The following is a 13,593-nucleotide window of genomic DNA, read 5'->3' as shown; positions in this document are numbered from 1 at the left end:
TTTATACAGAGTGACTCAAAATATTCCGGACAAACGGAACGAACAGGTTTGGTTTAGCCACAAGTAATTTGGGAATGATTCACCATTTGTGGAAAAGATGAGCGAAAAGTAAACCAAGGGGATCAGACATCTTCACAACTTAAGATTTTTCGATGACGATTGACCTCCTTTGAATATTAAATAAAAAATAAATAAAAGTTTAAAAATGTGTGTTATCAATTACCGTCCGGGATCCAACGGAATACATTGTTCCATTTTTGGCAACCGCCAGTTAAATGAATTGATCAAAGATTGATCGTCGATCATTCTCAATCTAATAGAAACGGTACTTGCTGTAGTGAGCAAAACAATGGAAACATCAACGATTTAAAAAAAAGACATATAAAATATACGCAAACAATGTATAATAATAAGCAATTGCATCGCACTTTCACAGATAAGACTCTTCTCTATCGTCTGTGACCTACGCACCTTGATGCACTTTAAAGATGGGCTTTGATGGACGGCAGCCAAGTGGTGTGACCATCTGCCCTACTTTTTCATTGCGAAATGCCTGGATTTACGAAGGTCTTATGGAAGAAATCCCGCACACAACAACAGCATCCATTTACGATGACCAAAGCAGATCAATCATGATACTAGGCACACATACGCTTGGATGATCCGGTATGGCCTCAAGATTGTAGTGTAATATTAAGAGGAAATATAATCTAGTGGGCGGTTGGAGAAGTCGTCGAAGTCGTGAAGTTTCTGCTAAGGCGATTAAGTCGAAATTTATTCACGATATTTAACATTCTTCTTCTTCTTCTTCTTCTTCTTGGCGTAACCTTGGCCCACGCCGTCGAGGTGGTGAGCCTTGGCGCTCATGGGCCGATTTTTTAACCGGCGCTACCGCTCGGCTGTCGCGGACCCGGAGCTTAAGCTATTGTGAGCATTTTCCATCTTCTTTAATAAAATGTCCACACTGATCTCTTTAATTTACGTCTGTGCATCAATATCGTATTTTAACTTAAAAAAATACGGCACTTGTTTTGCATCAAAACACAATTCAGATAATCATTCTGCTGGATCATTCTGACATTTTCATATTCTTGATTTACTTTCATTCAAAAGTAAATTCATAACCTCATCACACATTTGATAAACAAGTAACTATGTTGTAAAATAATAAAAATAATTCCAATGTTAAAACAAAAAAAAATGGGCCAAAAAGGACGGGGCTCTTGAAACTTAGGGGGCCCCAAGCAACTGCTTAGTTTGCTTACCCTATGATCCGCGTCCGGCTGTTGGACTAGTTTTATCAGAAATTTGTCGGAAACTTTATCAAGGGGGCCAGTATTGAAAGATGGTCGTTCGTTCTCTGAAACGCGAAGGTTAATCTTACTTGAAATTCGTAAATTTCACTGTGCTTTCTCTTGCAGCTTGGTTTCGGTTAATTTTACTCGCAATGTATGTTGACGTAAGCGCTTCAACCGTACACCTTTCGCCGGATTTTGACGCAAGGCTATAAAACTGCAACGGTGCTGTGTGGGTCACACACCGTATCAAATGTAACTTGTTTGGGGGAACACTTGTGTATATTCGTTAAGGCACGATTAACTGAAGTTATGAACGACTTTGAAGATCTTCTCGAGCAAACACTTGAAGTGATTCACTTCCACTTCACACTGCGCGACCGGACTTTCAGTGACGTACACAAATTTACGGGTTTACTCGCACCTCATACACGGCAAACTTTTGGCAGCGAAACGTTCACACAAACATGCCAATTATGGATCTGCAGATCAGCAACAACCGATCCGATCTACAAGCGCTTGGCAGGGGACGACGACGGGCAAACCTTACAGCCTCACTGCCAACCAACCAACCAGCCAGCTGCTCAATTCAACCGCTCTGTCGGATGCAACGACATCAACTGAACGGCGCATGTTCCGAAAGTACGATCGCGACCTAGCCTCTGCGCCAAAGCGCCGACGGAACCGTTCCTCACAAATACATACTGCCCGCCAACTATGGACGCGAAAAAGGCAATCCCTCTGAACGCACGATCGCGTACGCGTCCCTACAGTCGGACACAACAATACGTGGGAGATCGCGTTTACTCGAATCAAACTGGAAGGTATGCTGGCAGAGATTTGAGGGTTGAGGGTATTATGATTGGGAGCGCGGAAACGATAAACTTCTCGACGCTGGCCCATACAAAAGGTAAACAACACTTTGAAAAAAGCGAAAAAATGGCTGGGCGTCTCGACGATCCAAAACGACGCCACCTGCGTGTCGAGACGATGCGCGGATACGAAACGACGCGCGTCGTTATCGTCGAGCAGTTTCAAGCACCTCCTGGTCGATGGATCTCTATAGACCGTATGTGTCCGAAGCATATGTGGGTTCTATGGATCTTGGTATTTACCAAGAACATGATAATTCAGGATGCACTTTTCATATCAACGTTGTGTTTAGACAAGTCACTTTGATTTATTTAGCCATTTAGCCATAGTATAAACACACCAATAACTCGATCGTTTTGAAAATTGATTAAAAATCAAAGTGCTCCAAACTTGTTAAAAACTATATATTTATATACCTTGAAATACTTGTATAAATACCCAGGTTGCTATTCGACCAACTATGCGGAAACTTTCGAGCAATAACGCGGAACTGGATCATAATACCCTCAGGTATTACCCTCAGGTATTATGATCCAGTTCCGCGTTATTGCTCGAAAGTTTCCGCATATTTGCTCGAATAGCAACCTGGGTATTTATATATATAATACCCTCAGGTATTATGATCCAGTTCCGCGTTATTGCTCGAAAGTTTCCGCATATTTGCTCGAATAGCAACCTGGGTATTTATACAAGTATTTCAAGGTATATAAATATATAGTTTTTAACAAGTTTCGAGCACTTTGATTTTTAATCAATTTTCAAAACGATCGAGTTATTGGTGTGTTTTATACTATGGCTAAATGGCTAAATAAATCAAAGTGACTTGTCTAAACACAACGGTGATATGAAAAGTGCATCCTGAATTATCATGTTCTTGGTAAATACCAAGATCCATAGAACCCACATATGCTTCGGACACCTACGGTCTATAGAGATCCATCGACCAGGAGGTGCTTGAAACTGCTCGACGATAACGACGCGCGTCGTTTCGTATCCGCGCATCGTCTCGACACGCAGGTGGCGTCGTTTTGGATCGTCGAGACGCCCAGCCATTTTTCCGCTTTTTTCAAAGTGTTGTTTACCTTTTGTATGGGCCAGCGTCGAGAAGTTTATCGTTTCCGCGCTTCCAATCATAATACCCTCAATTGTTTGAATGTGTTTAATGTTTTATTCAATTGTTTATATCTTTTTTCTTGCTTCAGGGAGTTTTGTTTTGTTTACAAATGAAATCCCAAACGTGGCCGGTTTTTAAAAGAACAAACCTATATGGCACACAACGTGCTAATTGAATCCCATTCTTATGGGAACGCACAGAGTTAATTATTCATGGTGAAAAAACTACCGAACGCAGTGGATTTTAATTTAACCTGGGTTAAAAATCCACCTTCAAAAACTGCGTGAGAAGAAGATGGGGAATTCCCTTCACGATCATCCAGCTAATGCACACTTCACCTGCAATGTATGTGCAGCGCCGACTCACAATGGCGAACTCATTAGAACTGAAAATACTGAATGGAAACTGATAGTAAAGCTGACGGTCGGTGTAACGCATTTAATGGAACAGGTGATTTGAATCTACTTTCCAACCGAGATAACGATCGACCGACCGATGACACCTCAAGGACCCAAAGGCACAGCTTTGAGAATACTTAAACAGATAATTGGAACATTATGTTTACGGCAACTTCAAAAAGACAGAAAAAAACTAACTTCAAGACCCTTTGCACGTGTTCGACGATTGTTCCCAAAGGGTCACGCGTAAAGCCAGCCGAGAACGTAAAAAAAGAAACCCGTATTTTTCGGAGGTCATTTCACTGCCGGTGCTTCCCATAGGTTGATTTATGCAGTGTAACGTAGACTAACGAAAAAAGGTAGCGTGATCGTTACGTAGGCCATTTTTAGAGGAAGCCTACAAACCTCGTATAAAAAAAGTCCAACTTAAATCGTCTACACAGCACCGATGACGCATTCCTATTGCTTATTATGGCGGTACGGAACGCATCAGTACGCGCGTTTTACTTAGGCGAACTTAAAACCTTCGTCGTCGTCGTCGTCGTCGTTGTCGTCGTCTAAAGAGGAGATTGCTAGCAAAGTAGCTAGTACGATTATGGATACAACATAAGCTCACGACAACCGTGAACCACTCTGATAAGGCGTATTTTTCACTGATGGTTCCGCTTCCTTTCGGCCCAAAGAAGGGAGGTATCTAGTTTTATATTGAATATAACGGATTTTATGATGATAGCTAGGAAATTAACGCATTTATGAAAAACTGTAAGCTCTGCTTATAGTATTTCATTTCTCATTCTTTCATGAGAGAATCGTAAATCGTAAATATGTTATCGTAAAATAGAATACATCACTAAAATAGACTAACTTCTGTCGTAAGCTAAATGAAATTAAATTTAAAAATTCGAAGATACTAAAATGTGTTTATCTTTTGTCGATAATGATTAATTATAAACCTAACTTTGCAGCAAGAAATTTAATAAGTATATCAACTATAAAAAAAACCACGTTCGATGGATCTTTTTGAAAACTGTCTTCTTAGCACACACTTGTTATCGGATTTATTATCAAGTGTTTCACGTTGCACTACCAAGTGATGCAGACATGCATTAAAATATTTAAGAAACCGGGTTTTCCAGAAGACTGTCTGGCTGAGGCCAATGTAACAACCGGCTTTTGATCCTCCTGTGGTGATTCATTTTGGAGTGAACGAGTTAGCAAAGATTTGCAATTCCAAACACACTGGACCAGACGAGTCTTCTTACCAACACCAGCTACGCCTAGGGTAAAATGGTTAATTATGCTGGCAAGGTCGCGATTTGCGCAGCTCGCGAGACACCGAAAGGGGGAAACCACTATGCGGAAACAATGCCCTTTTACCGGCTTTCGCGTTGCTTTCTGGCAAGTGTGTTAGTACGATCGCGAATTCGCACACTGCTGTGCAATTTCCGCAATAGACAAGTTCAAAAGCCGACATTTATGACGTCATGGAACTCGATTCTTAGCGAAGGGCTTTACAGTAAGCAACGGGTGTCAAGTGGACGAGACCAGCAAAAGGCGAAAGGCATTTTTACAAACACATAAATTTGAATATATTTCAAATTTGGAAACTCTGCTAGTTATCACTCTTTTACGTGATATACGATGTACATTAATCACCAAACACTTCTCCTGCTCACAGACGCGACTGGAGGGCAGCGGACCTTTACGAAAGTTTTATTTTTAAATTCCATTCATCATAGCTGCGAGTATTGAAATTCACTTTAGCCACTTTTTTATTGTATATTATTTTTATTAGTATTATTTTTAAAAATCGAACAGAACTTTACAATATAAATTTGGTAAACTGCAGTGACTATTGCAACTGGCACCAAACTTTAAATAATCAAAACAACATACCAATGATCATTAATGGTTTATACATTTGCATTGAGCGAAAATAAATTAAGATGCAACAATCAGACTTTTCCTTTCATTGCACCAATTTACCCCTGCTTTTAAAAACAACCCTTGGAGTAAAATGAAAATCCGTGCCCGAAACACACAAAGAAAACCGGGGACGCATGGTTGGATTTTTCACATTTCCGCGTGCTATCCGTCTGCTGCCAGCAATGCGTCGCTCCAATTTGGAGGTCATATGCTGCGATGCGCTACGCTTCGTTGAAGAGAAAAATCTAAAAATGGAACTTATTTGGAATGTTTTGTTGCTGCTCACACTTTAAAATTTAAAAACGGGGGGGAAAAGAGCGTGTTGTACGCTGGAAATGAACATTTAGTACGTTTCGAAAAGTATCGCGTGGTATGCCTACCGAAACGCTAGCCAAAGCGGTGTGTTCGGTGGAGTTTGTTAAGCAAAATTTTAGATAAAACCAATGTATCAGGTTTCACTGTCACATCACGTTTGATAACCGATTTTTTGAGACGGATTATTGCCAATGTGCATAAAGAACACTATTACTTATGCTCTGTTATTGTTACTACGCAACTTGGAAGTGGTTAAAAACTCACTTTTTTATGTTTTAGGTGACACTTTTACACTACGAATCATTTATGCTTTACGAATGGGCTTTGTGTTTTCATGACTGATTGACAGATACATTTTTAGAGTTTTCAAGAATAGTTATTGAAGAAAGCCGGTACTTACCTTCGGTCTTTGCTTTGGCCAGGCTTGGCCTGCTTGGGACGTATCTTGCGCAGCATGCCGAAGTATTTCTGCCAGGCGCTTTCCTCCTCGTCGTCGTACCGGTACGTGAAGAAGCTACCGCCTCCGCTGGTAAGGAAAGTGTTCGTCCTTCGGGCACGTCCGTTTCGTGCACGAGCCGTCTCTGTTCCGTGCCGTCCAAACAACCGATCGGACCACTGGCGCTGATCAGGCTTCGGGCGGGCTCGCTGTTGCTGCTGGTGCTGCTTCTGCTGGCCAAGCTCGTTCAGACAGTTTTCACTTTTGCTCCAATCGCCGACTCGACCGGCTCCACTCGAAGTCCGATGGCCAATGCTGAATAGGTTTTGTATGCTTCCGCTCCACCGACCAAAAGTGCTAGTCGTCGTCGACGGTGGGGCATTCAAAAAATTCGGCGATCGATCCGAGTTCGGCTTATTTTTAGCGCGCAGCACACTCGAACTTTGCCACTTACTGCTCGGTTGAACACGGATGGCTGGAGTTTTTCCACCAGCAGTCACCGAGTTGCGCTCCTCAGCGCTCACACGAGACTCCCGGCGTCCGTGCATTCTAGCGTTAGGATCCTCGTCACTTCCCGTGCTGATCTTGCGCAAGCCGTCCTGGTCGCTCCGGTAGAGGATGGAATTGGAGTCGATGGCTTCCAGCACCGTGGAGCTGCCCGCGTCGAAACTACGCCGCTCGTAATGTTCGAGCTGGTTGGCCACCTGCGAGTAGTAGCTGAGGGCTCTGCGGTTGAATTCGTTCTCGTTTTCATCACCGTCGTCCTCCAAGCGCCCCGGTGGCCAGTTCTGTTCGTGCGTGAGAGATCACCAAGATAAGTCAGTTAGAACGCATCCTTGCATGATCGGAATGTCAGTTCGCGTGCCTAACCCTGGGTTGTGCGACTTTCGTGGTTTGAGTAGTGAGAAGAACGGTCATAGCATGGATTCTACTAAAAACTGGTAAGCTACGGGCAAAAGCTTGTTTTTAAGGAAATTAATTTATAGAAGCAAAAGTCGGTTTGGTCCGTAGAATTTGACTTTTTAGAACCATCAAAGAAATTGCTCCCCTATGATGCGCCAAGTACAATGCGCAGAAAAGTTTAGCGATTTATGAAGTAGGATTAAATCGATAAAAACCTGAAGGATTTCGAATCGGACCGTGAGGAAACTTAATTGCCTGCAGGATAAAGAATGGGGCAATGTTGGAAACCCCTATTGGAATAATTTACCAATTAGGTTTAAAAGCGTTATTCTCTAGGCTCTATGTTTAAAAGCGTTCGTCTAAAACTATAAATATTTTTTGTTGTAGTAGTAAACTATGGTGAATGAAAATACAAAAATTCTGCCTGATCTGACGACTCACGACTATGAAACTGCAGTGCGTACTTACCCTAAAATGTTCCGCTGGCATCGTTTGGCGCTTATTGTAGTAAGGAGTATACATTTTATAGTTGAGCGGATTGCGAGCATCACTGTTTATGCCTAGTACCAGGCAGGAAGATTGAGAGGCCCGATCTTCGGCCAGATCCTGAGGGCTAATCTTGCCCTGCGCCATTCCATACCGGCGCCTCGGTGGTACCCTAGGCTCCACACCATCGTCCACTTCCGCCACCGTACCCATTCCATTGGAGATGTGTACATTCAGTGCCACATTGCCGTAGATGGCACCCATTTTGCGTCCCCGCTGTGGTACCCGAGGTCTCCGTAATTCTGGAACCGATCCCGAGCGGTCGTATTCAATCGAGTTTGGCATAGACACGGTTTTATCATCCTCTTTGCTTTGATTGAATGTGTGTGATCTTGGCCGGAACGCTCCATCGCCGTCTCGGACGTCCGCGGTAGCAAATAGATTGGTCTTCCGGAATAGTGCCTGCGGAGGTAACGCACGCGCCCCAATGGCATCAACGCGACCACTCCGTCGATGGCGGATAGGGAAATGATGGCTACGGCGGAAGTTTGGCGATCCCGACGCCTCGTCCAGCTCGTCGTCCATGAACGGTATTTGGTTAACGATTAGGTTGGTCTGGTAGATAGGATTGGCGGGATGGCAACAACAGCAGGCGTATCCGTCGGACCTGTTGGAGATGAAATAAGGAATGGTCAATCTTATAGTGGGCTTATCTCTGTTGACAAGTTGTGTTTGTCTCAGCAGCGGCTATCTAATTCTACAGTTATGTGACTCTATTTACTTAGATTCAGTACTTTAAAAAACAATGACACAGATAGTTTGAAAATTTCAGTAATTTTTACCTAGAATATAACTCTAGGAACTAACTAACTTAAGGAAATTTCCTTTCACTTCATTTCAATTTTGTTTTGTAATCTTAGTGCAACATTTCTTTCAACACGAATGGGATCGACATCATAGTTAATAGAAGTTTGTGTAACTACACTATATGTTTTCTCATGTACTTTAAACCATGTTGACTATGGACTGCATCCCAAAAACATATTCAAAAATTATGTTAACGATGTAGCAACTTATTCTTTTTTGTATTATGGCATTGTCTATGATAATGCTAGCAAAAAGGTTCGGTAAAGTGCACGCATAGCTTCGCATATCATTGCGATAAAAATAGTTTGCTCTGAGTCATTTCTTTGCCTTTCGTCATTATACTTTGAAGGACGATAGAATTTCTTATCAGCAACCCAGCGTAACCTTGTTGCTTTTGGGACGGTTTGGTGAAACGGATGTGTCATTAAATAAAGCTGAAAGAGTCTCAAAACGGAATTATGACTGCTTTTATTATGCCAAGAAACAAATCTTATGAGAGAGTAGCATGATAAACGCAACATGTGCAGATGTTTAATGCTTGCGAATAATAAAATACCGCTAACTCGTTGATGCACGCTTGACTCGCCTATCAAGCGCACGGATTGGACGGTTCTTCACAGCTGCACATGGGGGATTCATAAGCATAGCAGGGAGAAATATTAAAAAATCCCCTCGTTAACGGCTGTTGATAAAACGCTGGTAAAGAACATTTTTAAGAAAAGAAGGGATCGGACATCAAACCATACAAACTCCCATACCATACAAACGAAAAAAAAAAATCATTACCTCTTGAAAATGTATGCGTGCATCTCAGATAATAAGCTACAATGATACCGGTCCATTAGTAAACGAAGGACTTTCAAAGTGTAGCGTGAAATAGTCGTTGAAGCAAGAACAAATGTATTCAAGATATGCGCTTATGTAGGAGCAAACAAGTAAAATTAAGTTCGTGGACCGTAGTCATTACAAAACCCAGGAAACGGATTTCCTCAAAAATTTTGCATTGAGAAAATGACCAGCACAAAAGAGTGAAAACTGGATTCTCTGCCCAATGAAAGGTTTTCCAATTCATTACTCGAATAACACGTGCACCCAGCCATGATTGCAGGAATTTTAAACGGTCATTGGGTAAACTTTTAACGATCATTAAAAACTTAACACCATAACTATGCATTTGATGCTGCAGAATTTACCTGGGCACTTCACTAAATTTAAAGGAAAATCTGCAAGATCCGATTATGTCGATTACCTGCTACTGCACAATTTCTTTCATTCAAGAAAACTGGGGATTCTATCCATTTAAAACGAAATCAGGCACGTTAGGTAATGTTCCGGTCACAGTCTTGAAACTTAAAACCCCCTCCAAACAAATATCCTTTCACCACCGTTTGATAACATAATCAATCCATTCAATTCATAATGCGGCACAACAAATCACATTACTTACAAATTTCTTTTTAAAACACAATTTTAGGTATATTTTCAGTTCTTAAAAAAACGAAGCATCGGTGAAACCAACAATTTGATAGTTTATAATGTATCCTTCTTTCACACGCAGCTTTGACTAGCATTTTTATTATACACATATGTTTGATCCACATACTAAACATTATGCTTACAATATTGCCAATTTCCTCTTCTCTAATACCTTGCACAAACACGATTTGAAACACAAACCAAACTTAGAGCCAAGGAAAACCAAACCACCCAAAAACACCCTTCACAAACAGCATGTTTTTCGAAACGCCAACAATTTCCGTTACGGCCCAATGCCTTCGCAAAGCCTGTCGCTTCTTTCGATCGTGGTGCAGAACTGAACATAAAGTTTGTCTTTCTCACCCCCGGTTGGGTTCGATTGCAGACAGTTTTTCCCTACTGGGCGAACTGACAATGGTGAAACAATTGATGCGACGCCATTAGCCAGCATTTTTCTGGTGCAGTCGGTGCGTGGTAAAGATAATAAAAAAATATAAAAAATACCAACCCCGTCGTCCCACGACCGCCAAAAGACAAGTTCAATGGCAATGGCTGTGCGCGACCAGGTTTACTCCCTGCGAGCACTGGAAACGTGCACTTCGAGGTGGCTGAGTTTATAGCAGAAAGTTCAACAACTTTCAACTGACTGATAGCGTTTTGTCGCCTGGTTGCAGAAGGTTGATTCATAGGGGATAATTGAGTATGTTAAAGTTTGTAGTTTAGGGCTTCGGGGTGTTAATTTCTGTAGCGATTTCATTGTTTTTATGATGCAATAGCTTACGAAATTTATTTCATCAAAACATTCGTGTTCAATTTGTATTTCAAATCAAATCTAATATAATACCATGGTAAACACCCTTAACAATACATTGGAAACTATCTTTCGACACCATCAATCGTAAAAATATAATCTTCTTTTTGACGAAAAAGTATGAGCCAACTCTCATAGAATGTAGCTAACAGACTAAAATTAAATCGGAGATACAGAACTAGGCCAGCTTGACGAGGGACGTCAGTCTAAGACCGCTTATTGGTTACAACGTCACGGTTACAACACCTTGTAAACCATTTTGATAGATACCATTTGATATAATCTAATATTCTCATTAAACCATCTCTATATGGCCGGCCTAACGTTTGGGTAAATCAGAGTTGAAATTCGCCAACTTACCTGTTGCGATGCATACCAGGATGATGACTGTGGAGCGGTAGCAAATCGTCGCACTGAACCGATTTATCCTGAAACTGGCGCTCGTCCAAGCTGACCAACGGAAGGCCAGCTTCGTCGGTCCCTGCTACCTCTAGCCCGCAGCATGGCGCTGAGCCAGTCTTGTCTCTCTTCGATTTGCCACCCACGAGTAGGCCACTCTTTTTCAGCCACTGGGGCGCACTAATTTTTTTCGTACTTTTTTTCTTCATTTTTGCGGCCTCCCCGTTGATATCATCGCCCAGAATCGGCGCATCCATGGCGCCGTCCTGCTGCGATCGATTTGTACTTTTCATTGCTGAAAACTTACATTACCTCGGAAGAATACTTGAGTGCGACAAAAAAAAAACAACATTGAATATTGCGAACAATTCGATGCCAAAAACAAATTTACATTCTAGTAACCGCTGCCTACTAAGATAGCTCATATGCTTCATTACTACGGTCGCCTTATGCTAAAGAGTTTCGTAATAAAGAACTCGTGAATCAATCATCGTAACGTTCCATATCTGATACACCGGCAGAAATATGAAGGAAGCATGGCTCGGTGGAATTCGCCGTTAAATTCTATGACTCATGTTGTTTATGCGCCTGTTTGAGAGACAGTACGTCCTCGGGAAAACTAAGGCCCACGAGGGAGCGTGGTGATGATGGCAAAGCGTGTCGGAAAGTTACGTTACTGGAAGAAGTTTGCCATTCTGGAATCGATTTTTATTCCCATTCCAATCCCATCCGATGCCGCGAACCGCTTCTTCGGCCAAGGTTGATCGACGGTCGCACGCAATCGATTAGCTTCCTGTGCTATTGAGGGTCGGTTAGCATGACGCATGTTATTATCCGATAATTTGATTACATTTTCGGTTTAACTAAAAAAAATGTTAAAAGGATTGGTGTTTGAAATTGTGACACATTTAACTCAATATGAAATAAGATAGTTTCGGTATAATTGCAGTGGATAAGTAAAAGTTTCAGTCGATTTAATCTGAAAATTTAAACAATCACAAGTTGCACAACGACAAATTATCGAATAACAAATGTTCTACTGGAATGCAAAGGTTAGTTTACACTTGCGAATACGGACTTTATCTTAACGATTGCTATGTGTAATCATCGCTTTCCCTTTCTAGAGCAAGGCAACCGGTAATAAACAAACACACTTTTTCTTGCACTCCCTAACGTTATACCCCATTCCGATCGCAAAATGTTTTCACGAAACAAATCACTTTGGATTACCAGTTCTACAGAAAACAAACCGCCAACTGGAATATAAACCACCTCACAGCCACAGTCGGTCGCTTTATTCACAATTGTACGGTTAATGCATTAAAATGGCATGCTCGCACAAGCGTCGTCCCAACGCGATCACTTCACAATGACACCGAATTGTTGTACGCCCCAGCATTTGGAGACGATTGTTCCCGGCGAAGTCGGTTCGGTAGGGCGGCCAGCGTCACGATTACCGGAATGTTTTAGGTTGCCGTAAGTTTGCTGCACCATGTAAAAGTTACATCACGCTTTACGAAAGATGGTTTTAGGTTGGTTGTGCACCTAGTGAAACATATACAATAACTATCAGCTAATGATAACAAAATCTTGTCTTGACTAAAATGAACCACTATGGTTTGCCTTAGTAAAACACGCAATCACAACACGTGCTGGGTTGATGACGAAGGTGTGCAGGGCTTTCAAATGCGATTTGATAGCAAACTCCAGGTAAACAAACTCGTTCGTCACCTGCCACAATCACGGGGACAACATAACTGGGCACTGTTTTGCGAATGGGACTATTTTTGACAATTCTGCAAACACCGCGCAAGAAAGCACGAACGACCGACGCGAGATAGATACTGCGAGTGACACTCTAGTTGACAAGACGCGGCCAAGTTTTAAGATCGCGACTCGTAACAGCGCGTGTTTGTTGGATGGAAAAGATAAAACTACGCTGATTTGCTCCTGTGTTATTCTCGTTCGCTCCAACGACGTTACCGGTGAAGTGCGGATATTTCCATTCCATGATACCACTTGTCGGGCGGATGACACATCCCGCGAGCGAAAGTGATGCCGCGTTCGCAGAACTTATCCGATCCCGAAAGATACCACAAAATTGGCTTAATTGAACTTCGGAACTGAACTTAATTAACCGGGACGCTCCGGTGGGATACGTGGATGTGTACGGGACGCGTGTGAGATGAACACCCAACTAACCAAACACTGACCGAGAATTTCCGTACCGGAGGCCGAGCAGACTGCAGCTGCTGTCATGTCTAGCAGCGTTTCCGAGAACCACGACGCCGACG

Source organism: Anopheles coustani, chromosome 3 (assembly GCF_943734705.1).
Source record: "Anopheles coustani chromosome 3, idAnoCousDA_361_x.2, whole genome shotgun sequence".
In the NCBI taxonomy this organism is placed as follows: domain Eukaryota; kingdom Metazoa; phylum Arthropoda; class Insecta; order Diptera; family Culicidae; genus Anopheles; species Anopheles coustani.
The sequence above is the reverse complement of the archived record's forward strand: the minus strand, read 5'-3'. Positions refer to the sequence as shown.